This window comes from Delphinus delphis, chromosome 19 (assembly GCF_949987515.2).
Source record: "Delphinus delphis chromosome 19, mDelDel1.2, whole genome shotgun sequence".
Classification (NCBI taxonomy): Eukaryota; Metazoa; Chordata; class Mammalia; order Artiodactyla; family Delphinidae; genus Delphinus; species Delphinus delphis.
The window spans coordinates 19,700,370-19,726,359 of NC_082701.1; the positions used below are offsets into that span (position 1 = coordinate 19,700,370).

Genomic DNA, 25,990 nt, shown 5'->3' on the forward strand with positions numbered 1-25,990 from the left:
GACCTGAGAAAGTAGTTTATCTGTACCTTATAAGACTCAGCATAAAAGAGTTATCAGAAGAGGGGTGGTCTTTGAAGTGTTAGGAATAAATGAGTTTGCCAAGGGAGAGAGGGGGTTAGGGAGAGAAGAGGATGGATTTTACTTTATTTATTTATCTTTGTTTTTAAAATATTTTTGAGGATGGATTTTAGAATTAAAGCAGGAGCGCCCACCTTTAGAGGATGGAGGGGGCTGGGGGAACAGCAAAGTAGACTGTGGGATGGTTGGAGAGGGAGAAGGACATCTTACTGGGTGCAGGGCACTTTCATAAACATGATCTCACGTAATTCAGATGTGTATTGGATGTCCCTCTGCTTGGAAAACCCCTGCCCCCTCCCTCCAGGGCTTCGTCTCTGCTGGTTGACCAGGTCCCCTGCCCCTGTCCATAGCTGCTTTGTAAAGGATGCCTGTCTGGGCCAATGTAATCTTCTCTGCCAGCAGTTTAGAATTTTGAGCCTACATTTACCAGGAAATTGGATATTTAATCTCAGTCAGATGAATCAAATGAAAAAGAATGCTTGAAGTGGTAGCATAAAAACACAAGTGATTAAAAACATTTGGAAACTTTGCTTAACCTTCAAAGGCATTTGTTGCCATAGTTAGAGACTGAACATTTCAGTAGGAGCCTCAAGCCAAGTCAGGACAAGGGAAGGGCAGAGTTTAGTGGGACTTCCACTAACTCCTTCTGGTGAGGTTCCTGGAATTGTCCTTTATAAGGTGTGGTTGTTCAAGTCTTTATTGGAATTTGAGAGAGATCTCAGATTCTTTCCAATAAGTTTCTCCCACACTGCCCTTGTTTTTTTAGTGTTTTTTTTTTTTGCATAAGATAATCATAGCTAACACTGTACTGAACGCTTTGCAGGTTACCTCCTTTAATCTTCACGACAACCTATGAGGTAGGTGCTCTCATAGTCTCTGTTCTGTCGATGAGGAAACTGAGGCTCAGAGAGGTTAAGCAACTGGCCCAGGGTCACACTGCTGTGTAGGTGGGCTGCCTGAGCAGTGGATGCTGCCATGACCTGGCTCTTATTTGTCATGTTGCACACTTAATTTGAGAGTATCATCCAATCAAGAACGCTTTAATGCACACTTACCAAGGTCAGAATTAGGTTCTCGATTTGAAGATGAGGGTGCTGATTGCCCAGGGTTGCACTATCTATTCTGTGTCAGAGCCAGGATTCAAACTCTGTGTGTCTCACTTCAGCTTCCATCAGCTTTCTAGTTAATGCAATTGCTTCTTTTAACCATTGTGATGGTTGAGGGAGGAAAGAATGTCTAGGAGGGAGGAAGGGGGATGATCGCAGTACCAGATTCTACAGCAAAGTTAGATAAAATGAATGACCGAGAAGAAGACATCAGCTTTGGTGAGGAGGAGGTCCCTAGTGGCCTTTAAGAGCCCTGTCGTATGGAGAGGAGAGGGCAGAAGCCACCTTGGTGCAGCAAGTGAGGGTGAGGACATGGGGGCCATAATGGGAAAGAAGGAGCATCTTCAGAGACAGAGAGAGGGAATAAGTGGAAAAGGTCCGGAGGGAGAGGAGAACGGATAAAGCTCAGAGGGGGAGGGGTGGGACCAAGAGGACTTCCATTTAGTCCATGTGTTTATTGAGTACCTACTATGTGCCCTGCACTGGAGAGATAAGGGAGCAGTAAACAGTCAAGGTCCATCTTCCTGGAACTGACAGTATAATGAGAAAGACAGATAAGAAACTGTTAACAGGGACTTCCCTGGTGGTGCAGTGGTTAAGTTTCCATGCTCTCAATGCAGGCAGCCCAGGTTCAATCCCTGGTCCAGGAACTAGATCCCACATGCATGCTGCAACTAAGAGTTCACGAGCTGCAGCTAAGGAGCCAGTGAGCCACAATCAAGGAGCCTGCCTGCCACAACTAAGACCCAATGCAACCAAATAAATAAATAAATAATTTTAAAAAAGGAAACTGTAAACAGATAAATAAAATGAGAATTATGATAAGAGTTCCACAAGAAACAGCACATAGAGATAGAGACTGAAGTTCCTAGGAGTAACCTTAGGTGGAGGTAGTTAGACAAGGTCTCTCCGAGCAGGTGAGACCAGAAGGGTGAGAAGGAACTAGCCATGCCAGAGCTAGAGAAGGAACAAGAAGGGCATGTGCAAAGGCCCTGAGGTGGAAATGGACTGGCTGGAATTTAGTAAGCAGGAGGGAGTTTGGTGGGATAGGCGGGGCCTTGAAAGGGATGAGAAAGGAGAACTCCTTTTTCGTAAGCCCCATGGAAATGACATGGTAAGAATGATGTTTTAAGCAGCATAGGAAAAGCGCTTAGCCTTGAAAAATAGTGAGTAGGGAAGACTGTTCTTTAGACAAGAGAGAACAGAGCTGCTTGCATGATGATGCCTGAGAAGTGTTTTTGCAGACAGAAAGTAGGAGTCCAAGGAATTCATGTTGCACAGACCTGCTCTTCCCTGTGATTTTAGTGAGGGTGAGTCGGGCAGCCCTGTGTGAGCCTTTCTATTGCTGAGTCCCATGGGGGTCTCATCACCCACACAAGTTGCCCATTGCCCCCTTTGCCACCCCTGAGAGTCTTCTCTAAACCTTCTCTTCCTTGCCGGGCCTTCTTCTTCTTTTTTGTTTTAATTTAATTTAATTTATGTATTTTTGGCTACATTGGGTCTTTGTTGCTGTGCACAGGCTTTCTCTAGTTGCAGCAAGTGGGGGCTACTCTTCGTTGCGGTGAGCGATCTTCTCATTGTGGTGGCTTCTCTTGTTGCGGACCACAGGCTCTAGGCACGTGGGCTTCAGTAGTTGTGGAATGCGAGCTCAGTAGATGTGGCTTGCAGGCTCTAGAGTGCAGGCTCAGTAGTTGTGGCGCACGGGCTTAGTTGCTCCATGGCATGTGGGATCTTCCCAGACCAGGGCTCGAACCTGTGTCCCCTGCATTAGCAGGTGGATTTTTTGTTTGTTTGTTTTTGTTTTTGCCGTACGCAGGCCTGTCACTGTTGTGGCCTTTCCCGTTGCGGAGCACAGGCTCCGGACGCGCAGGCTCAGCGGCCATGGCTCACGGGCCCAGCCGCTCCGCGGCATGTGGGATCTTCCTGGACCGGGGCACAAACCCGTGTCCCCTGCATCGGCAGGCGGACTCTCAACCACTGCGCCACCAGGGAAGCCCTGGCAGGTGGATTTTTAACCACTGCGCCACCAGGGAAGCCCCAGGCTGCCTTCTTGAATTAGAGTTTTACTGCTAATTCATCAGTCTCAGTTCCTAATCTAGATTATAGTTCCTAAATCTCTCTGAAGTGATAAATGGACACTTATCAGTTACCTATTGCTGTGTAATAAACCATCCTAAAACTTAGTGGCTTAACAATCCTGAGGAAAAAAATAACAAAGCTGGAGGTATTACACTTCCTGATTTCAAACTATATTACAAAGCCATAGTAATCTTCCCTGGTGGGCCAGTGGTTAAGACTCCGTGCTCCCAATGCAGGGAGTCCAGGTTTGATCCCTGGTCAGGGAACTAGATCCCGCCTACCACAACTAAGTGTTTGCATGCCACAACTGAAGATCACACATGCCACAACTAAAAGATCCTACACGCCAAAATGAAGATCCCGTGTGCTGCAACTAAAACCTGGCGTAGCCAAATAAATAAATAATAACTAAATAAATAATTAATTTAAAAAATAGCATGGTACTGGCAGTAAAACAGATACATAGATCAGTGGAATCGAATTGAGAGCCCAGAAATAAATCTACACATATACGGACACATAATACTCAACAAAGGAGTAAGGACATACAATGGAGAAAGGACAGGCTCTTCAATAGATGATGTTGGGAAAACTGCACAGCCACATGCAAAAGAATGAAACTAAACCACTGTCTCACACCATACACAAAAATCAACTCAAAATGGATTAAAGACTTGAATGTAAGACCTGAAACTGTAAAACTCCTAGAAGAAAACATAGGCAGTATGCTCTTTGACATTGGTCTTGGCAATATCTTTCTAGATATAACTCCTCAGGCAAGGGAAACAAAAGCAAAAATTAGCAAATGAGGGAATTCCCTGGCGGTGCAGTGGTTAGGGCTTGGCACTTTCACTGCCAGGCTGGGTTCGATCCCTGGTTGGCAAACTAAGATCCCACAAGCTGCATGGCATGGACAAAAAAAGAATAAAAAAAGAAAAGAAAAGAAAAACAAATGAGATTACATCAAACTAAAAACTTCTGCACAGCAAAGGAAACCATCAACAAAATGAAAAGACAACCTACAGAATGGGAGAAGACATTTGCAAATGATATATCCAAGGGATTAATATTCAAAACATCCTTGTTGTACAACAGAAATTAGGACAGCATTGTGAAGCAATTATACTCCAATAAAGGTGTATAAAAAAAAGAATTATGGAATCACAGAACACTGTAAATCAACTACACCTCAATAAAATTATATATATATATATACATATAAAAAAATAAAAATGGGCAGAGAAGATGAATAGACATTTTTCCAAAGAAGACATACCTGTTGATGGCCAATAGGCACATGAAAAGATGTTCAACATCACTAATTATTAGGGAAATGCAAATCAAAACCACAATGAAATATCACCTCATGCCTGTTAGCATGGTTATTATCAAAAAGGCAAAAAATAACAAGTGTTGGCAAGGATGTGGAGAAAAGGGAACCCTCATACACTGTTGGTGGGAATGTAAATTGGTGCAGCCACTATGGGAAAAAGTACGGAGGTTCCTCAAAAAATTAAGAACAGAACTAACATATAATCCAGCAATCCCACTTCTGGGTATTTATCCAAAGAATACAAAAAGACTAATTTGAAAAGGTATATGCACCACTATGTTAATTGTGGCATTATGTACAATAGCCAGGATGTGGAAACAACCTAAGTGCCCATCAAAGGATGAATGGATAAAGAAGATGTGGTATACACACACACATGCACACACATACACTCACACACACACTCTATGGAATATTACTCAGCCATAAAAAGATGAATTCTTGCCATTTGCAACAACACGGGTGGACCTTGAGAGTATTATGCTAAGTGAAATAAGTCAGACAGAGAAAGACAAATACTAAATGATTTCCCTCATATGGGGAATACAATAAACAAAGAAAGAAACAGAATAAATGAACAAACCAAATGAGAACAAACAGGCAGATACAGAGAACAGAGTAGTGATTACCAGAGCGGAAGGGCAAAATGGGTAAAGGGGATCAACTGTATGATGATGGATGGAAACTAAATTTTTTGTGGTAAGTAGGCTATAGGGTATATAGAAGTAGAAATATAATGTACACGTGAAACTTATATATTGTTATAAACCAGTGTTACCTCAATTAAAGAAAAAACCAAACAAACAACTTAGTGGCTTAAAACAATGGCAACATTTATTTTGCTTATGAATTTGTAATTTGGGTAAGGCTCAGCAAAAATGGCTCATTTCTGCTCTGTCTGGCCTCCATCGGGGTGGCTTGAAAACTGGGGGCTGGAATCATCTGGAGTCTGGCTGACTCACAATGGATGCTTGCTGTCAGCTAGGCCTTAGCTGGACTCTTGGCCAGAACACCTTCACAAGGTCGCTACATATAGCTTGGGCTTCCTTACAACATGGTGGCTAAGTTCCAAGGGTGAGTGTTCCAAGAGAAAGAGTCAGGTGGACACTGTATTGCCTTTTATGACCTAACCTCAGAAGTCATGTAGTATCAAATCCATTGTATTCTATTTATTAGAAGGGAGTCACTCCTGATGTGGAATGAGAGTCTACCTTTAGATGGGAGAAGTGTCAAATGATTTGCAGACATGTTTATAAACCACCACGGGCTTGAATGGGCTGGGCTTCTGCACTCTGCCTTTATTCACTTGATGGGTAGAGGGTGAGGGCATCATCTTTTCCCCTCCTTTAGACCCTTCCTTCCTTGGGGATCCAAAAGGAAGTTTGAGCCTGGAGATGAAGTCAAGGAAGAGCAGCTCTTCAGGCTCTCCAATGAAACACACTTGGGGACTTCCCTGGTGGTGCAGTGGTTAAGAATCCACCTGCCAATGCAGGTGACATGGGTTTGAGCCCTGGTCCGGGAAGATCCCACGTGCCGCGGAGCAACTAAGCCTGTACACCACAATTACTGAAGCCTGTGCGCCTAGATCCCATGCTCAGCAACAAGAGAAGCCACTGCAATGAGAAGCCCGCGCACCGCAACGAAGAGTAGCCCCTGCTCGCTGCAACTAGAGGAAGCCTGAACGCAGCAACGAAGACACAACACAGCCAAAAATGAGTCAAAAAAAAAAAACAAAAACCGGCTTCCCTGGTGGCGCAGTGGTTGAGAGTCCGCCTGCCGATGGAGGGGACACGGGCTCGTGCCCTGGTCCGGGAGGATCCCACATGCCGCGGAGCGGCTGGGCCCGTGAGCCATGGCTGCTGAGCCTGCGCGTCTGGAGCCTGTGCTCCGCAACGGGAGAGGCCACAACAGTGAGAGGCCTGCGTACCGCGAAAACAAAACAAAACAAAACAAAAAAAACACTCTTGGATTTGAACCCTGACTGTCATTTACCAGCTCTTTGTTCTTGGGTGAGTCACTTAACCTTGGATAAGCCTCATTTTCTTCAACTGTAAAATCAGAGTATCCTCCTCATGGAGTTATTTTAAGGATTAAATGAGTTAATAGATGAGTTACATAATACATGCTCAGAAGCAGGGACGTGTGCACAGTAAACACTCCATGTGTTAGCTGTTGCTAATATGATTATTCAACAAGTTTATTAATATTTCATTGACTCAGGCTTAGGTGAGTTCTGGGCTAGATGCTGGGATTACGAAAGCGAGCATGAAAGGGTTTCGGCTTCCAGGAACCAGAAGCTTAGGGGAAATGTTTTCAAGCATATGTGAGCAAAGAGTCCAGGCTTTGGAGGCAGCCAGACCTGATTCTCATTCTGAGTTTGCCTGTAGTCTCTATCTGTGGGACCCTGGACCAGTCTTTCGTCTTTCAACTTTCTCGGCCATAGTTTCCTAGTGGAAAATGAGAATTATAACAGTACCTACCTCACAGGGTTTTGGTGAGGATCAAACAAGATAATCTATGTAAAAAGCTTAGCACAGTTCCTGGAAAGTGGTGATTGTTTTATGAATGTTAATCATTAATTTTATTTATCAGGAAGTAGGCTAACAAGTGGATTCATTAGAGTCCAATGTGGAGAATGCCAAACTGGATGGGGAAACAACCTGCTAAAGGAGTCCAGCAGAAGAGATCAATTTTGCTAGGAAGAATCTCAGAAAGCCTGGAGGCGGTGATGTGGGAACCCGGCTTTGAAGAATGAGTAAGAGTTCTCAGGTAGGGAATGAGGAAAGAGAAGATATTCCAGGTGGAAGCAAGGAGATTTGCAAAGGCATGAAGTTACAGAAGGTGTCCACATGTTTGGAGGAAGGTGATAAATTCAGTGTGGGAACTTCCGGGTGTGTGGGATGGAGGGGATGAGACTGGAAAAGGGAGTTCAGATCAAAGCATTGGCTCAAGTGAGAGAAACTGCTGACTTTAAGCCAAGGGCAGCCTTGGCGGTATGGAGAAAGGCCAGTGGCTGGGCTGGAGGGAGCTTTTGTAGGTGGAACAGATAGATTCAGGGCTAGATGTTCCATGTGAATTGAGCGGAGGGCAGTGAGGGAAACAAAGGCCAGCTGCAGAGGAGTCAGGGAGGAGGGCAGGGTTTGGGTGGATGGAACAAAGTTATGAGACGTGGACTCTCAAATCCACTGCACCACCAGGGAAGTCCCAGACCCTATATTGTTAAGGAGGTAGTCAACTGCATGGGAGAGCACAGCTAAAGCAGAGTTTAGGTGAAGTGGAAGGTGGGGGATATCTGTCCTGAAGTGAAGATTAAGATAAATGCAGCCACCAACACACACACACACACACACACACACACACACACACACACACACACTACGGACACATATAGCAATTTCCACGCCGGGCTGGGTCTACAGGAGGGCAATAGGAAACTCTCAATCCCACCATGAGTGACCCTATCAGTTGCCCTATAGATGCTCTCACCTCTCACTTGCATATAAGGTGGTCCAAGGGTCTAAATTGGGGAACCAGGAGAATTTGTGAGTAAAAGCTCATGCTGAATATTTCTGGGACTAGACTCCATAGTCACCAGCAAACTCTCAGAAGTATCTATGATCCCCCAACGGTTAGGCGTCATTGGTTTTCTCACCAGAAATTAATAAGAATAGCTATCCTTGGGGAGAAGGATTGGTGGGGGAAGGGGGGAGATTTTCAGTTTTAAGTTTTGACTTTTCTTAACTGTCTGAATTTTCTAACCACAAACGTGTGAGTTTCATTGAAAAAACTGTCATCAGGGTTTATTTGGGTGGTGAGATAACAGGCCCTTTTTAGATTTCATCTTACTACCTCTTTGTACTAAACAAACACAACAAACACAAACAAACACTAATAGCTGTTATTTTTTAAAAACCCTGATAGTCTTAACACACACACACACAAAATCACACTATTATGCAAAGTACATCCTCTATTATGTAAGGTAAAATGTCTACGTTTCCTATAAACTACTAGTTTTAATGCAGTAAAACTTGCATTCGAAGTAGATAAGGCGAAAAAGAAAAAGGCACACCATTTCAAGTATTTCAATTCAGACGCATAAAAACAATGTGTATATGTGTCATTCTTCATCTGTACTGTCTCCTCATTCCCTTGAACCGGCCAGTGTGCGAGCCGTTGGCCTTTGATGCTCGAAGCCAAGACGGAACGCAGGACTGGGTTAAATCCACTACCCTCTCCCCACGCACTCTAGTAATTACTCTATTTCCACGTCATGTTTCCGGGTGTGTGTGTCCCGACTCACGCAGAAACTGAAGTTCAAAGCAGGCGGGAGTCACCCATGTTCTTTTTGCTGTCCCCAGAAACCCAATTCAGGCGTTGGGCCCCTAGAGGATCTGGCGATACCTGGGGACTGTCTAACTGGCTGATTCCCACGTGGTAAGTGGCTCCCGACCTCGCCCCCACGTGGTGTCAAGGGCCGGGAAGAGGGAGAGCAGGCAGAAGAGAGCCGCATCAGGGCCATTTAAAGTGTCTTGACGTCACGCACTGCCAGGAACTCAGCTGAGTTTTCAGCAGGACATTCCGGTCATCTTCCCTCCCTCCCCCCGGGCCTCTCTGCCCAAGGCCTTGGTTCTTCTCCTGCTGTTACGGAGGGAGGAGCACTAAGCCCTCGGAACAGCCAGAACAGGGGCGTTCCCAGCCTTCTATTGGCTCCGCCCTTTCTCCAAGAGGCTCTTCTTATTGGCCAGTGGGTGGGGCATCGGTTGTACAGTACACTCACCAGGGCCTCTGGGTGGCCGAGAAAACTGGTTGTCTCATGAATTATGCATGAGCGGCGTGTCAGGGCCCGGCGGGGTTGGGCGGGGATTGGCTGGAGGGACTGTAATTCAGCGGTTTCCGGAGCTGGGGCAGCGTAGACTGGTAGGGGGAGGCTGGGGTTCTGACGTCGCCGCGGAGGGAGCGAGCCCGAACCGGATCCTTGACAAGAACCCCAGCTCGGCGCTTACCCCACATCTGCTAGGCGAGACTCCGCGGCCTGAGGGACCCCGCGGCCCGCACCCCGGCGCAAGCGCAGCCCCGGCCAGTCGGGCCTCAGCCCGAGCAGCAGGTGAAGGGGATTAAGGGTGGGGCTGCCCCCCGACGGCCTCCAGGCCTGGGCATCCCCGGGCGGGGGCGGGGGGCGAGCGCTGGGAGCCTCTGGGGTGTTTGGGGGAGTAGTGGATGGAAACTTCAGTGGGTCGAGGGGTTACGAGGAGAAACGGAGGGTAGCTCTGAAGGGACAGCTCCCCGGGATGACAGGAGCCGGCCTCTGAAGGGACAGGGTGCGCTGGAAGGAAGTTTCGTTCTTTGGAGAAAGGGGAGACGCCGAGGAAGAGAGAATGGGCTGGAGGGGGAGGACTGTGGGGCGAGGGCACTCTAGGGTAGGGGGGCAGGAGTGAGGGACAGCCCCCCAACTTCCTGCTCCCTGGGGCTCTGGGGACGTTCCGGCCACAGGAGCGACTGTCACGCCGGCGGAGATCTCCACAGAGGTTGGTGGGGCGGGTTGGCAAGCGCCTCCTCCCCGCCCCCCGGCGGGGCCCGGCGGCTCCCGGCTGAGCCACTTCCTCCGCCTTGCCCTGTTCCCGCTCCTTTAGGAGCCAGCTGTGCCCCCCTGGAGGAGGTAGGAATAGGTGTCTTCCCCCTACAGCCTCATGGACTGGTTGGTTGTGGGTAGGATTATTGCATAAGAATCAAGTTTCCTGTAGGGAAATTGACAGTCTTGTACTCTTTCTAAATTCCCTCCCGTCTTTTTCTAGGTTAAAGTCGTGATTCCCTCCTCCCCCTTCTAAAAAAACAGAATAAAACCCCCATCAAGCCAGCTCTAGAGGGAAATAAACCTATTTCCTCCTTGACATTGTTCTTTTATAAACACCTGGTAAACTTGGCCAGAAGATGAATAATTGAGCCCTTGCGTTTACTGGATTGTGGTGTTGCTTAATTGCATAGGACAGAATGAACCAATCCAGAGTGGGAGTTTTCTGTCACAGAGCCAACATCTTGGGTAAATGCAGAGGAGAGGGAAACGAAGACAGGCTGGCCTTGGCAAAGTCATGTGTGCAAACTTTACCTGTGTTTGGGGGTGTGGTTGCACTTAAGTTAGCAAAATTCAAACCATCACCCAAGTTGTTTTTCCCGTGTTTAGTCCACATCCCTCTGTGTTATATCAGGTGGATGTATGGTACTGACACACTTATTCGTCTTAAAAATGTATGTAAGGTGTCCCTGCTGGTTTTTATTGTGTGTGCATCTAAAGGGTATATTTATTCTGTGTGTGGGTTGTAATTTTTTGGCTGGCTGGGCTGATACAGCATTGGTTTGAATAAATCAGAACAGTAAATTATCTCAATCTTTTATATGTGGATTTAGACTGTGTTATGACTTGATTCAACCAATTTTCTGTTTTATATTAAATATATCTATTCCCTGAGTCAACACATTTATTTCCTTATTACATGTGCCAGACTGGGGTACTAGTAGAATTTTTGCAGTGACATTTGCACAGTGGGATGGAGGAAAGAAATCTTCAAAACAAAACAAGACAAAAAATGTAGATGTTAGAGACTTGATCTTATTAATCTCTATATCTGCTAGCATATCCACCACAAAGAACCACTAGAAAATTCATAAATCTTTTATATGTAGTTCTTTTGGGAAGAATAGCCATGTAGAAATATCCACAGTTATGACTTGACCCACAAAGGGTAGATAGTTCATATAACCTTAACTCTGTTTTGTAGATAAGGAAATTGAGATCAAAGGAACAAAACACTTGCCTGGGGCAGCAGAGTGTCATAGTGGTGGAATTTGTACCTTCTGTATATTTTGTTTGCTTTTGACTATCTATGCTTAAGTATTAGATCTTGATTTAGTGTGACTGTAGGCCCTGCTGGGAAAGATGTCAGTGAAATTCTGACATATACCTAGACAATGAAATACCACCAGTAGTCTGTAAGACTCCAAGGGAGATATTTAATAAACAGGTGAAAAATGATGTACAAATGGGGTTTCCTTAGGTTTTTAGGTTTTGTTTTGTTTCCTATCTAACTGCTATGGCTAACTTGGGAAGTAACTTTTTTTTTTTTTAAATATTTTATATTGGAGCATAGTTGATTAACAGTGTTGTGTTAGTTTCAGGTGTACAGCAAAGTGATTCAGTTATACTTTTACATGTATCTATTGTTTTTCAAATTCTTTTCCCATTTAGGTTATTACAGAATAGTGAGCAGCATTCCCTGTGCTATACAGTAGGTCCTTGTTGGTTATCTGTTGTAAATATAGCAGTGTGTACCTGTCAGTCCCAAACTCCCAATCTGTCCCTCCCCACAAGTAGCTAACGTTATAGTGTGCATAATTTACCATCAGAATTTAGCTGTTTGCTAATGGAAAGAGATATTTATTTAGGCAAGTTTGTAGGTGAAGGACAGTCATGACCTAAATGTCATATAAACCAAAGTGCCTTGTGGCTTGATCAGGGGTCATTTGTGTCTCTAGAAAGTTGCTTTCTCCTCCCTGCCTCTGCACATCTTGACTTTCAGATGGTGAGATGGGGCAGAGGTGGTGGCCATCATTACAGATGCCGAGTCTGGCACCTTTTAATCTTATGGCTTTCTCAGAGGTGATGTACAAATCAACAAATATTTACTTTTTACAACTTCGTGGAAGTTGCTATGAGGAACAAGACGCCTTGTTTACAGAACTTGAGGTCTACTGAGGCAGCTTCATAAATGCTTTATCCATGTAGTGCAACATGTTTTCCTCGAAGAGGTGGTGAGACATTAAGCCTGTGCTGTCCAACAAGGTAGCTATTATATATTAAAAAACATATAGCACAGATATAGAACATTGCCATTATCGTAGAAAGTTCTGTTGGACAGTGCTTCACTAAGCGCTACAGGTCTTCAGTAGAAGGATTGGTTATGAGGCTTGCAGTTGTCTAGAAGTCTTCTTGCTAACTGAGAGCTTTGATCTGGGGCCCAAATAATGGTTGGCATTTGACAGATATAAAGAATTTGGGGTGAGGAGGTATGGTGATATAACACAAACAAAATCCTGGTAGATTAGGAAGGTAAGTAGGGGAGAAGGAGTGCCTGCATATAAGAGGTCTTGAATGCAAGACCAATGAATTGAAAGATTTTTGAGGCTGAATACTGGTGTTTAATCATGGAGTGCCTACCCCATGCCTGACCTTGGTTAACTTGTACAAAGTAAGTCGGTACATATGGCCTCTGCCCTAGGGGAGTTGTCACTGAAGCTGACCTTATACACTGGGCCAGCACTCAAAAAGAGGGGTCCTGACTTATTGGATTTGTGTTGTTAAGTGCAGAAGTGCTTTTTGAGGATTTTTAATTGGCTACAAATGTCCACTCACATTTTCTGTCTTCCATATTTAAAAAAATTTATCATAACTTTTGGGTCATGTATAACAACCAGCCAAAGAGCACTTGAAGGGCATCCCCAGATCCTGGAGAACTCCTGGTGTCCTGGGGCAGCCTTGGTGAGGTCCAGCAGGATGACACCCCTGGGCTACTTCACACTTCAGTCTTTGTTGGTTATCGTGAAAAAAAGTAATATTGTGGTTACACATTAGTTACAAGGAACCTTGGCTTACTATGGGGCACTTTTGTCAGGAATGCTAGATGGTACTTTGGTGGTAAGTTGTTTGAAATGTCTCCAGTTTTTAAAAGGAATAGCACATGCAAGAAAATTTCTGTTATGGTCAGTTCTCCTATATCAGTATTATCACAACTCGGTTCAGATCAGCAAGCATATTATATATTGAGAGCTAACTATTGTGCTAGGCAGGATCCAAGGATAATGCACTATGGTCCCTGTTTTCACAGAACCGGAAGTGGTGTTGTCGGGGCCGGGGTATGTGCTGTGTCAGTATGGACTTAGGGTTGGGAAGATGATAGCACAGTGGTTCAGAGGTCAGGCTCTGGAGTCAGACACATCTGGGATTGGATCTTGGATCTGCCACTTCCTAGTCAGAATCTGAACCTCAGTTTTCTTATCTGTAAAAGGATAGGATAACAGTACTTATCTCCTAGGGCTGTTGAAGACTCCAGGAGATAATGCAGGTAAAATACTTAGCATAATGCCTGGTACACATTACCAGGAGATTAACTCTTTTTAGGGGTGAGAGAAAGGCTTTATCTTAGAGGGGTATTCACATGGGAACACCTGAAAATGGTTTTGTAGGATCGGTAGGAATTCTCCCAACAAAGCTGAGTGGTGAATAGTTGCATTCAAGGCTGAGGGAACATGAGCGTGCAGAGGCTTAAAACAGCATAGTGTGTTCAGGGATCTATAGGTAGAAGTTCTTAATTTAGGAGAACTGAGGGGAAAGGAAGCTACGGCTCTTAGCCCTTCTCTTCTGTTAATAATTGGGTTCAAATGTCATTAAGTTGTTTTGTCCTGTTTATGAAAGTAATGCATGCGACTGTAAATAAATTTATATTTGTAGAAATATAAACTATGTATATTTTATATATATGTCTTATTAATTTGGTGTATGTTTCTCCAGCTTTTTTGCAGCTTTTTCTACTTACCAATTTATCTTGGACTATTTTATTGCAAATTCCTTTTATTTTTATTTTTTATAAATTTATTTATTTATTTTTGGCTGCGTTGGGTCTTTGTTGCTGTGCGTGGACTTTCTCTAGTTGCGGCGAGCAGGGGCTAGTGTTCTCTGTGGTGCACAGGCTGCTCACTGCGGTGCCTTCTCTTGTTGCAGAGCACGGGCTCTAGAGCGCAGGCTCAGTAGTTGTGGCGCGCGGGCTTAGTTGCTCCATGGCATGTGGGATCTTCCCGGACCAGGGCTTGAACCTGTGTGCCCTGCATTGGCAGGTGGATTCTTAACAACTGCGCCACCAGGGAAACCCCACAAATTCCTTTTTAACAGCCTAATAAAAGAATAATAAGGAAGGCAGATCTGCCCCCCAAATAAAACAAGGTTTAGATTGTCTGGTTTTCCTTTCTGCTACGCCCCCCCCCCCAATCCATATGAATAAATGACTTCCCTAATCACTGAACTTTTCCCTGACTTTTTAACTACATCAAACAAGGAACTTATGTTTTGAGCTTTCCTAAGGTAGCTGTTACTGTAGTGTCGAAATGCTTGGGCAGTGAGTTTGAGGGTTTCATGGTCCACAGTTGCAATAAGAGTTAAAAGAATGGTGATGAGATCAGACTTCCTGGGCTTTAATCCCAGATCCAGCACCTCTTAGATCTTGGGTCAGTTGCTTTAACTTCTCCAGGTTTCAGTTTCTCTGTCCATAAAATGCAAATGCTAGGTCCAGTTGTAAGGGATTCGTGAGGATTGAGCAAGATTTGAAGCAACGTATATGAAGTACTTTGCACAGTGCTTGGGAGATAGCTAAAATTGGAGTGCTTAATAATTACTATTATTAAAACCTGCAATATCTATCTAACTATAAAGTCAGGCCAGTTATGATTCACAGTAACCTTTAATGACCCAGAGGAAAGAAGGAGTAATCAGGAGATTCTAACCTAATAGGAAAAAAACTAAATGAATAGGGATGAGGGGGATTTACACTGTGGTGGAGGAAATGAAGTCTATCACGTAAAAGGAATAGACAAGGCAAACCATAAATTCCTGTTTACACAGATGCCCTTGTCATACATATGTCTCTTTGCGTCTTCTGATTGTGGCCCATTTATTTGAAGTAATATTCAACACATTAAATTTTAATGACCACTTAGGATTTGAACAGTCCCTTGGAGTTCTTCTTGATACAAAAAGTGCAGATAATATGAAAGGTTTCAGGGGTATGGGAGTCAGGCAAGGACGGTGGGACAGCATGCAGCTTGGGGGGTTGAGGCAGCATCCTAAGTAGAGTGATCTGTACGAGGCTGGGAAGTGATTTGTCCCTTCACTTCTGTGTGTGTGTATGTGTGTGCGCGCGCGCGCGCGTGTTTTCATTGGAGGAGTCTAGCTTTGCTTTCCTGTCTTGTAACTTTCCTTTGCAAACAAATACTCAAACCAGCCTTGTGGTTTAAGAAGAGCCATTCAGCACCTTCATGAAACGGGTTCTCTTGCACCAGCTCTCCAGTTTGGGGTCAGAGAAGGCTGGAGAGAAAAGGCCTCCCGGCTGTTTCTTGGCCGAATGTGGGGCAGAAGGAAGCCAGCAGAGTTTGAAAGAGAAAGTAAACCTTCTGGTAAATAAATGGCTTCCCCATTGTGGAGGAGGAGTGCAAATTATTAGGGGGATGTTTGGGTAGTTTTTGTAGAAGCCGTTTCTGAAGACTGATTGAGATTATTGAAGGTGAGCCCGATTTAGGAAAACCCTGCCTGGTCTGCTGTGAACTGACTGTTTTCCCGCTTTGTTGATTGATTTTATTAGTTTGTGGCAGCCTGACCTCGCATTCTTGTTATGAGAATTGGAGGATTTGAGTGTGACCTTGAGCACCTGCTTAGGTGAAAGCTTCTTAAAATGCATGTTTTTCGCTTCTTTTCTAATGTTAATTTTGTTTTTACTTTTGAGCAAACGCTTTTCCTGACAGAGTCTAAAATCAGGAGACTTTCCTTTTGTTCTCTCCTCACCCCCACCCCCCAGTTCACCCAAATGTAGTCCTCAAAACCTCAAACCCCAGATGTTAGCTGTGTAGTTACCTCTCCTCTAAACCAAGCAAAGTGCAATCATCCATTGAGTTAGCATTAAAATCGTCAGCCTTCGAATTTCTTTCTACTTGTGGTTTAGTCACAATAAATATTTAATCTCAGACCGACTTTGCCTTTGGGCCTCTTTTTATCAGTAGGTTTAGGGAAAGCAAGTTTATTGAAACATTAACCAAAATAGAACGTAATTAGGATGGTCACTCTCTTGTGCACAGGGGCAGATGGAATAATCAAAGCATTCTGAAGCCAAATTTCAATATTTATTCTTCTGGGGATTTTTGTTTTTTTGCAGTACGTGGGCCTCTCACTGTTGTGGCCTCTCTCGTTGTGGAGCACAGGCTCCGGACGTGCAGGCTCAGCGGCCATGGCTCACGGGCCCAGCCGCTCCGCAGCATGTGGGATCTTCCCGGACCAGGGTACGAACCCGTGTCCCCTACATCGGCAGGCGGACTCTCAACCACTGAGCCACCAGGGAAGCCCCTCAATATTTATTCTTAATTCCACGTGTTATTGTCCCTTTTCATTCGAGTACATAAATAAGAGTGGCCTGTAAGTAGAAGCAGCTGGGACACTTGAGGGTCCTAATTACTACGTTGAAGAATCCTAGGTTCATGGAGCCATTTAAGATTCCTGTTTCTCAAATGTACTGCTGTGGTAGGGGATGTCAGTAGGGGTGGGGGTGAGGGAGGTTAGGTGAACTCTGTACTTCCCACTCAATTTTGCTTTGAACCTAAAATTGCTCTAAAAAGTCAAGCTTATTAATTTAAAAAAAATCCTGCAGAAATATCTGAGGTGTCCTGGGTCAGAAGTGCCCGGTGTACAGCTGTGTGATTCCAATGACTTCCTTCTACCTCAGGGTACCCTAAGCTTGGCAATGAGAGTTCCATGCTTTAACCCAGTGAGTATCTCTCAAGTAATGGAGAATGAGATGAACCTGCTTCCTCTTTCCTTAGGAAAGATAGGTTAAGAATGCTAGTCTTAACCACAGATTTGCAGCAAGGATGTATCAGTTTTGTTTTTCAGTTCCAGATTTCAGTTTTCTTATTTGGGGGGGTGGGGTTTTAATTAGTACAGTAAGTGGAAAGTCTCCCCTTCACCTCATCCTCTGAACTCTCTCTCCCAGGGACAGCTAGTTACCTATTTCTTATCTTTCTAGAGTGATTGTGCGTGTTATACAAGCAAATGTGTTATTCTCTCTCTCTTTTTCCTTCCAGAGATAGTAGCAAATTATACGCGTAACTCTGTATCTTACTTTTTGTCACTTTGTTTATCTTAGAAAATATTCCATGTGAATATGTTTATATCCGCCTCATGTTTTTAAGATCTGCATGGTGTGGATTTAGGGTGGGATGAAATATTCAGTATTGTGATCTCAGGAGAACTTGGAGGGGAAATTTCAGTTTATTGTTGCTTTAAAAAAAATTCTTCATAGTAGTCTTCTAGGCTATGGATGTCATAATTTATTTAATATCCTAATGATAGGCATAGACTGCAGAATCTAAAGACAGAAAGCAGTGTTGTAAGTATCATCATGTTTGTCTTGAGGCACGTATGAATACATCTGTACCTGTATACTTTTAATGTTTTAATCATCATATGCATACTGCTTAGAAATGTAGCTTTTCAATGAACAGAGTGCACATTTCCCTTCTTAAACGTATATTTAATTCTGGGGGAGAAGTCTAGCTACCTCATTTTTTTTTTTTAATATTTATTTATTTGGCTGCGCCGGCTCTTAGTTGCGGCAGGCAGGATCTTTGTTGCCGTGTGCGGGATCTTTAGTTGCAGCATGAGGTGTCTTTGGTTGCAGCATGCGGGATCTAGTTCCCTGACCAGGGATCGAACCCAGGCCTCCTGCACTGCGAGCATGGAGTCTTACCTGCTGGACCACCAGGGAAGTCCCTAGCTACCTCATTAAATATGAAACCCCAGTGAGTGTCTGTTACTTGGGCAGGTAGGAATTGTTGCACACCCTACCCACCCCCCCCCAATATTTTTTAAAGCTTGCTGTTCATATACCTATGATACCAAGGTCCAGCTTCTATTAATGTCAACGGCTCCATCCTTAAATCACCACACACTGTTTTGTGTAAGCTCCCGCTGCTCCTTTGGCCAGTGGTCGTGGGGTTTTTGTTGTTGTTTTTGTATTGTTCCCATGGATAGTTTGCTCATTGATGCTTCTGTTTGAGTTGTCTGTAGGAGCAGTTCTCAGAGTGTGGTCCGCAGACCCCGGTGGGTCTCAGAGCCTTTCTTGGTGGGTCTTTGAGATCAAAACTATTTTCATAGCATTATTTGTGTTTTTTATGTAGTTGGCATTTGCACTTATACTAGTAGCCATTGTACTCAGTGCACTCTCAGGAAAAAAAAAATCTGATTTCCCTTAAGAATGTCTGTGATCAAACAGTGAACAATATTAATTTCATTATCTCTCAACTCTTGAGGATGTCTTTTTGATATTCTGTAATGAAATGGAAGGGATGCCTAAACCACTTCTGCATAGAGAAGTACAGTGGAAAAGCACTGTGGTATTGTTTGAGTTGTGATCTCATACTAGCTGCTTTTTTCATGAAACACCATTTTTACTTGAAAGAATGATTGACAGACTGATGGGGATATTGGTAGGTATTTTCCCAAAAATGAATGAAGGGAAGCTTTCTCTTCAAGGAAAACAATTGACAGTATTTGTTACCGATGATAAAGTTTAAGCTTTCGATGATAAATTAGAGTGTGAGAAAACTTGTATCCACTACTGTGACTTTGACGGCTTCCCAGTATTAATTAATCTAATTTTTTGACAATAACAAATGTGATTTTGTGATAGTTTATAATGAAATGTGTTGACATTTGGAAGGTCTGCATGTCTCTGAAGTAGTGTTTTCCAAATGATTAATGCATGGCATTACAAAATCATGCATGGGAAAACATTCTACTCAGAATGCAAGATAGACTAATGGATCTTAATGTAACTGAGTGTGAAGAGTTCATTGCTGTGGTTTCAGAATCTGCATTGCATCTAACCTTTAAGAAACTACTACTTGTCGGGCTTCCCTGGTGGCGCAGTGGTTGAGAGTCCGCCTGCCGATGCAGGGGACACGGGTTCGTGCCCCGGTCCGGGAGGATCCCGCATGTTGCGTAGCGGCTGGGCCCGTGAGCCATGGCCGCTGAGCCTGCGCGTCTGGAGCCTGTGCTCCGCAACGGGAGAGGTCTCAATAGTGAGAGGCCCGCATACTGTAAAAAAAAAAAAAAAAAAAAAAAGAAACTACTACTTGTCAAGTTTTGGTGTAATATTAAAGAATATCCAGACTTATCTGCAAAGATAATTAAGATACTCTCCTCCTTTTCCAATTAGTATGAAGCCAAAATTTCTTCTACACTTCAACCAGAACAACATACTGCAACAGACTGAAAGAAAAACAGAGTTGTGAGAATCCAGCTGTCTTCTGTTAAGCCAAGCATTAGAGAAATCATTAAAGAAATTTCCAGAACTTTAACAATGCCAGTTTCCATTTTGTTGCTGTTGTTGTTTTGGAAAATAGGTTATTTTTCATAGAGATGTTATTTATGTAATAGGTTTATTGCTTTTTTAATAAATTAATAAATATATTTAAAATTTCTCAGTTTTAATTTGTAATACAGTAAACATTGGTATACCTCCATAGAGAAGAACTCTTAGGGCTCCCCAATTTTTAAGGATATAGAGGGGTCCTGAGAACAAAAAGTTTGAGACTTGGTCTAAAGGTTTTAGCATAAGAACCCCTGGGATACTTGTTTAAAAAACAAGATTCTATGGTTCTGTTCTAGAGCCTGGTTTAGTAGATCTAGTGTCATTTTTAACAGGCAGCCCTGATACAGGTGGTCCTTGGTTTGAGAAATGCTGCCCTAATGAATCATAAGCTATAAAAGTCTTCAGATTAGTGAAGTCATATCCACAGGGTTTAGAAATCGTTGTTTTGAGGATGAAGGTAAATGGTAGATATGTGGTCTACTAAGTAAAAATACTTTGGAGATTTCTTTTTATTCTGTTTGTTCTTCTTAGTATTTATGGAACTGAATATTAATCAAATAGATTATGACTATCAAAAGCATCACTTTACCAGATTAATGTTCAGTTTGGTTTTATTGATAGATTATCCATGAACATATTAAGACAGTTTCTGAAGGATTGGATTAACTTCTAAAGACAATTCTGGTAAAGAATTGTCTTTAAATTCTATAAGAAGTGTTCTATTTCAGACATGTCTTTTAGTTTAGTACATGTAATGTAAATAAAGCTCTCATTTTCCTTTCTTCTTGCAGTTGCTTGTATTACTAATTCAAAGAGAAATTTATTTGTCAGAGATCACACAGCAGAAATAAGACTTAAAAACCCCAGCCTAAACTGGAATAGTGTTTCTAAATTCTAAATTATTATCTTTATAAGTATTTATTCTTTTTCTTTCTAAGCCATGTCCACTACCTCACTTACATTGTCAGATTATAATTTCATGAGTAATTGAGGCTTTTTCTTAACCTTTGCTTGTGTAGATGCTAATGGATAAGATCAGCTGTTCTCTGAAGAGCGCTCACATCGTGCAAAATTATAATGTACAATGAGGTCACTTATTTTTCCAAGTATATTATTCATTTTGATAAGACTTTCATAGAAAAGCTTGTCTAATTGGGGAGATAGCTTATCTTCCTTCTTAAATATAATTGAAACTTTATGGGGTCAGATTTATCTTTTTTTTTTTGGCGGTACGTGGGCCTCTCACTGTGGTGGCCTCTCCCGTTGCAGAGCACAGGCTCCGGACGCACAGGCTCAGCGGCCATGGCTCACAGGCCCAGCCGCTCCGCGGCATGTGGAATCTTCCCGGACCAGGGCACGAACCTGTGTCCCCTGCATCGGCAGGCGGACTCTCAACAACTGCGCCACCAGGGAAGCCCAAAGACATTAACTTTTTAAAAAAATTTATTTATTTTATTTGTTTTATTTTTGGCTGTGTTGGGTCTTCGTTGCTGCACTTAGGCTTTCTCTAGTTGCAGCGAGTGGGGGCTACTCTTCGTTGCGGCGCACTGGCTTCTCATTGTGGTGGCTTCTCTTGTTGCAGAGCATGGGCTGTAGGCACGTGGGCTCAGTAGTTGTGGCTCGTGGGCTCAGTAGTTGTGGCATGCAGGCTCAGTAGTTGTGGTGCATGGGCTTAGTTGCTCCGCGGCATGTGGGATCTTCCCAGACCAGGACTCGAACTCGTGTCCGCATTGGCAGGCAGATTCTAAACCACTGTGCCACCAAGGAAGCCCGACACATTATTATTAACATTAGAGTTCACTCTGTTTGCATTCTAGGAATTTTGACAAATGTATAATGACATATATCCACCATTACAATATCATACAAAATAGTTTCACTGCCCTACAGATCCCCCGTACTCCACCTATACATCCCTCCCCCAAACCCCTGGCAACCACTGATCTTTTTTAATATCTGCATAGTTTTATCTTTTCCAGAATGTCATACAGTTGGAATCATACAGTATGTAGCCATTTCAGACTGCCTTCTTTCACTTGGCAACGTTCATTCAGATTCCCCATGTCTTTTCAAGGCTTGGTAGTGCATTTCTTTTTATTGCTGAATAATATTCCATTGTCTGTATGTACCACAGTTTGTTTATCCATTCACCTATCGAAGGACATCTTGATTGTTTCCAAGTTTTGGCAATTAAGAATGAAGTTGCTGTAAGTACTCATGTGCAGGTTTTTGTATAGACATAAGTTTTCGGCTCATTTGGGTAAATATCAAGGAGCAATATTGCTAGATCCTAACTGAAAGAAGGAGTAAGAATGGTGGGTTGGAGGGTCACCAAGTTGAAGGGATACTGCTCTGTCACCATCCTGCTCACCCTTTTAGTGGTATTGGACACAGCTGAGCATCTTTTTTTTTTTTTTCTTAAAACATTCTCTTCTCTTGGCTTCTGTGACATTTTCCCTGGTTTTTCTTCAGTCTTGCTGGTCTTTCCTGCTTGCCTTTCCTGGTTCATCTACCTGAACACTAATGTTGAAGTGCCTCAGGCCTCTGTCTGGGGCTCTCTTTTCTCCTCTTTTTCTATATTCTCTCCTTGGGTTATCTTATCCATTACTTTGACTTTATCATCTCCATCCTGATGACTGACTGACTACCAAGGGCGTATCTCCAACCCAGGTGTCTCCAGGCTCCCAATTCCTGTGTCCTGATGCTTAATTGACATTTCCCCTTGGGCAGTTGTAGTTATCTCCTATTTATCTTGTCCAAAACATAACTCTTTGAAGTAGTTGGGGACTTCCCTAGCGGTCCAGTGGTTAAGACTTCAAGCTTCCAATGCAGGGGGCACAGGTTTGATCTCTGGTTGGGGAACTAAGATCCCACATGCCGCGTGGTGCAGCCAAAGAAATAAATAAATTAAAAAATTGAAGTAGTTGATTTACAGTATTGTGTTAGTTTCAGGTGTACAGCAAAGTGATTCAGTTAAATATATGTATAAATTTTTTCAGATTCTTTACTATTATAGGTTATTACAAGATATTGAATATGGTTCCCTGTGCTATAAAGTAAATCCGTGTTGTTTATTTTATATATAGTGGTGTATATCTGTTAATCCCATACTCCTAATTTAAACCTCCCCCCCAAGAAACATAACTCTTAAGCTTTCTGACCACAAGCTTGTGCCCTTCTCCCCACTCAGCTTTCCCCATCTAAGTAAATGGCATCACCACCTAGCCCATGGTACAAACCAAAAACCTAGGAATAGCCTTAATTCCCCCTTTCTCTCATACCTCTGCTTCTCTTCAAATCATCAGCAAGTCCTGTTGCTGGTTCTACCTCTAAAGTTTTCTTAAATTCCTTTACTTGTCTCGTCCTGACTTCTGGTCCTGCTCTATGGTAGACTAGATACCCTGAAAACCTCCCCTACAAAACACCAAGAAATGTTGGATACACTGAGCTCTCCAGGAAATTAGGGAAATCTTCAGAGGCAAAGATCAAACAGAATCGCACCAAAATAAGGGAGAAGTCCGCCTATGATGGGTGTGGGTGTGGGGGGCATTTCTCTATCCCCATTACTAAAGATTTTTAGTTTAACAGCCCCTCTAGGCAGCAGACAGGGTCTTGCTCTTGGTAAGGAGTCGGCCAAGTCTGAAAGAATTCCTAAGCATAGGCCTGTCCATTTTAAGATTTGAATTTACACTCTCTTTGGTCCTGGAAACTCCAATCTGAGATTCTTAACATAATAAGGTCCCTTTTCCTTTAGGAGTCACAACAAATAGCTTACATCCTTCCAGATGCCATATCTGAAGTATGACCCCAGTCACTAACTACCCTACATCTTTACTGCTCTTTTCACAAGTGGTAATTATCGTCCTCATTTACTTGTCTGTCTTCCTCCATCTCAAGGAGGGAAGAGACCTGTCTGTCCTGTTCACCACTCTATACTACTGAAGGATTTTTGTATTGTTTTTTTTAATGAATGAACAAATGAATGGGTCAGTGATTCGAGTAAGTAGGCTCCTTCTGAGAGAAGATAAAATGATGTTGCATCAATTTTATTTTATTTTGGTACTAAGCATTTCACTTTAAAGCAGTTTAAATTTTTATCCAGAGTAATGCATACAAATAATTTAGAAATTGAAGAGTACTGAAAGACTCATGTTGAAAACAATAGTCTTCTGTCCCATCCATTCTCATTTCCAAGTATTACTTCCCAGAGACAGCTGCTTTGAAAGCATTTAGCTTTTTTGGGGGCGTATTTACTTCTGTGCTTCTAGATAATAAGCTTATGCTGCTATTTTAAAAAAATTTTTATTGGAGTATAGTTGATTTACAATGTTGTGTTTCAGATGTACAGCAAAGTGACTCAGTTGTACATGTACATATATCCACTTTTTTTAAGATTCTTTTCCCATATAGGCCATTACAGAGTGTTGAGTAGAGTTCCCTGTACTCTAAGCAGGTTTTTTTTAGTTATTTATTTTGTATATAGTAGTGTGTATATGTCAGTCCCAGTCTCCCAGTTTATCTCCCCATCCCCTGATACGCTACTACTTTTGAAATATCAAGTCTTAGACACCTTTTAACTTCCTATTACCATTGGTGAAGGTTTTCTTTCACCACCGCTCTTCCTTCCCATACCTCACAATGAAATCATAATTTTTATTTTTTAAATTTTTTTATCATCATAATCTTTAAACCACTTTAGTTAAACCACTAAATCATGCATTTTATTTTGACTAAATAAGTATTGTTCACTGATAAGCCAAGTAGTGTACTATGATTACATTTCCTTTCTCATGCAAATATTTGTTTTTTCTGGAGTTAATGTTTTTATCTTAAAAATTGATTAAGTTTTCTTATACCTATTGCTAACTTTCCCCACATGTTCCAGCAGTTCTCTCAAATGCCTGGCAGTTTACTTCAGATATTTAAGCACATTGACAATCTATTCATCATTTTCTTGGCATCCCTCTCACCCCATCATCCTGCTGCAATCTGGGTCTCCTTTTTTTTTTTTTGCAGTACGCGGGCCTCTCACTGTTGTGGCCTCCCCCGTTGCAGAGCAACAGGCTCTGGACGCGCAGGCTCAGTGGCCATGGCTCATGGGCGCAGCCGCTCTGCGGCATGTGGGATCTTCCGGACCGGGGCACGAACCCGTGTCCCCTGTATCGGCAGGCGGACTCTCAACCACTGCGCCACCAGGGAAGCCCTGCGTCACCTTTTATTACTCTCCTATGTCAGATTCCCTTTTTCCTAGATCTCGCGTCTTCCTCTTTCTGGCTTGATTGCTTCATTTGCTGAACCACAAATTCTAGTAACACGCTATCAGGAAAAAGGTGCCTGGGAAATAAATTTTCTTTTGAGCATCTGAAATCTCTTTATTCTTTCTTCACACTTGAATGATTGGGTTGGGTGGGCACTGAATCATTTGTTCATCATTTCGAAGGCATTGTTGGCTCAGTTGGCTTTGAATCTTTCAGTGTCTGTGTTGAAAGTTTTTTTTTTTTTTTTTTTTTTGGCTGTATTGGGTCTTCGTTGCTGCGCGTGGGCTTTCTCTAGTTGCGGCGAGTGGGGGCTACTCTTTGTTGTGGTGCGCGAGCTTCTCACTGCAGTGGCTTCTCTTGTTGTGGAGCATGGGCTCTAGGCGCACGGGCTTCAGTTGTGGCACATGGGCTCAGTAGTTGTGGCTCGCGGGCTCTAGAACGCAGGCTCAGTAGTTGTGGTGCACGGGCTTGGCTGCTCCACGGCATGTGGGATCTTCCGGGACCAGGGCTCAAACCTGAGTTCCCTGCATTGGTAGGAGGATTCTTAACCACTGCGCCACCAGGGAAGTCCCTGTGTTGAAAGTTTGATGCTGTTCTGATTTCTGATCCTCTCCAAGAGACCTGGTTCTTTTCTCTGGAAGTTTGTATGACTTCTTCATTCCCACTGTTCTGAAATTTCACAGAATGTGCCTTCATGCGGGTTTATTTTCATTCATTGGATTGGGTTCTAGATGGGTCCCTTTCAATCTGGAAAGGGAAATTCTTATTATTTCTTTGATAATTCCCACTTTACCATTTTCCCCTTCTCTTTCTCTGTGAATCCTCTTGGTCAGATATTAGATCTTTTGGACAGATCATCTGAGTTGTGTTTTGTTTCCCCTCTGCTTCTATTTTCCATCTTTTTTGTTGTGGATTATATTCCAGAGGTTTCCTTGGCTCTTACAACCCATCTAT

At 43.1% G+C, this 25,990-nt stretch overlaps 1 protein-coding gene across 5 annotated transcripts in view; it reads left to right on the forward strand.

Annotated features, from left to right (window-relative positions):
- The first annotated feature begins 7,293 nt into the window (after window positions 1–7,293).
- The window catches only part of STAT3 (signal transducer and activator of transcription 3), a 66,298-nt gene continuing 47,601 nt past the window's right edge, over window positions 7,294–25,990 (forward strand). For 2 of the 5 annotated variants that reach the window (XM_059997652.1, XM_059997654.1), the window contains exon 1: window positions 8,963–9,033. The gene's annotated coding sequence lies outside the window, so the exon portion shown is untranslated. Of the gene's footprint in view, window positions 7,366–8,957; window positions 9,034–9,479; window positions 9,704–25,990 lie in introns of those variants that run through there. The other 3 variants (XM_059997657.1, XM_059997653.1, XM_059997656.1) reach the window with 3 other exon arrangements.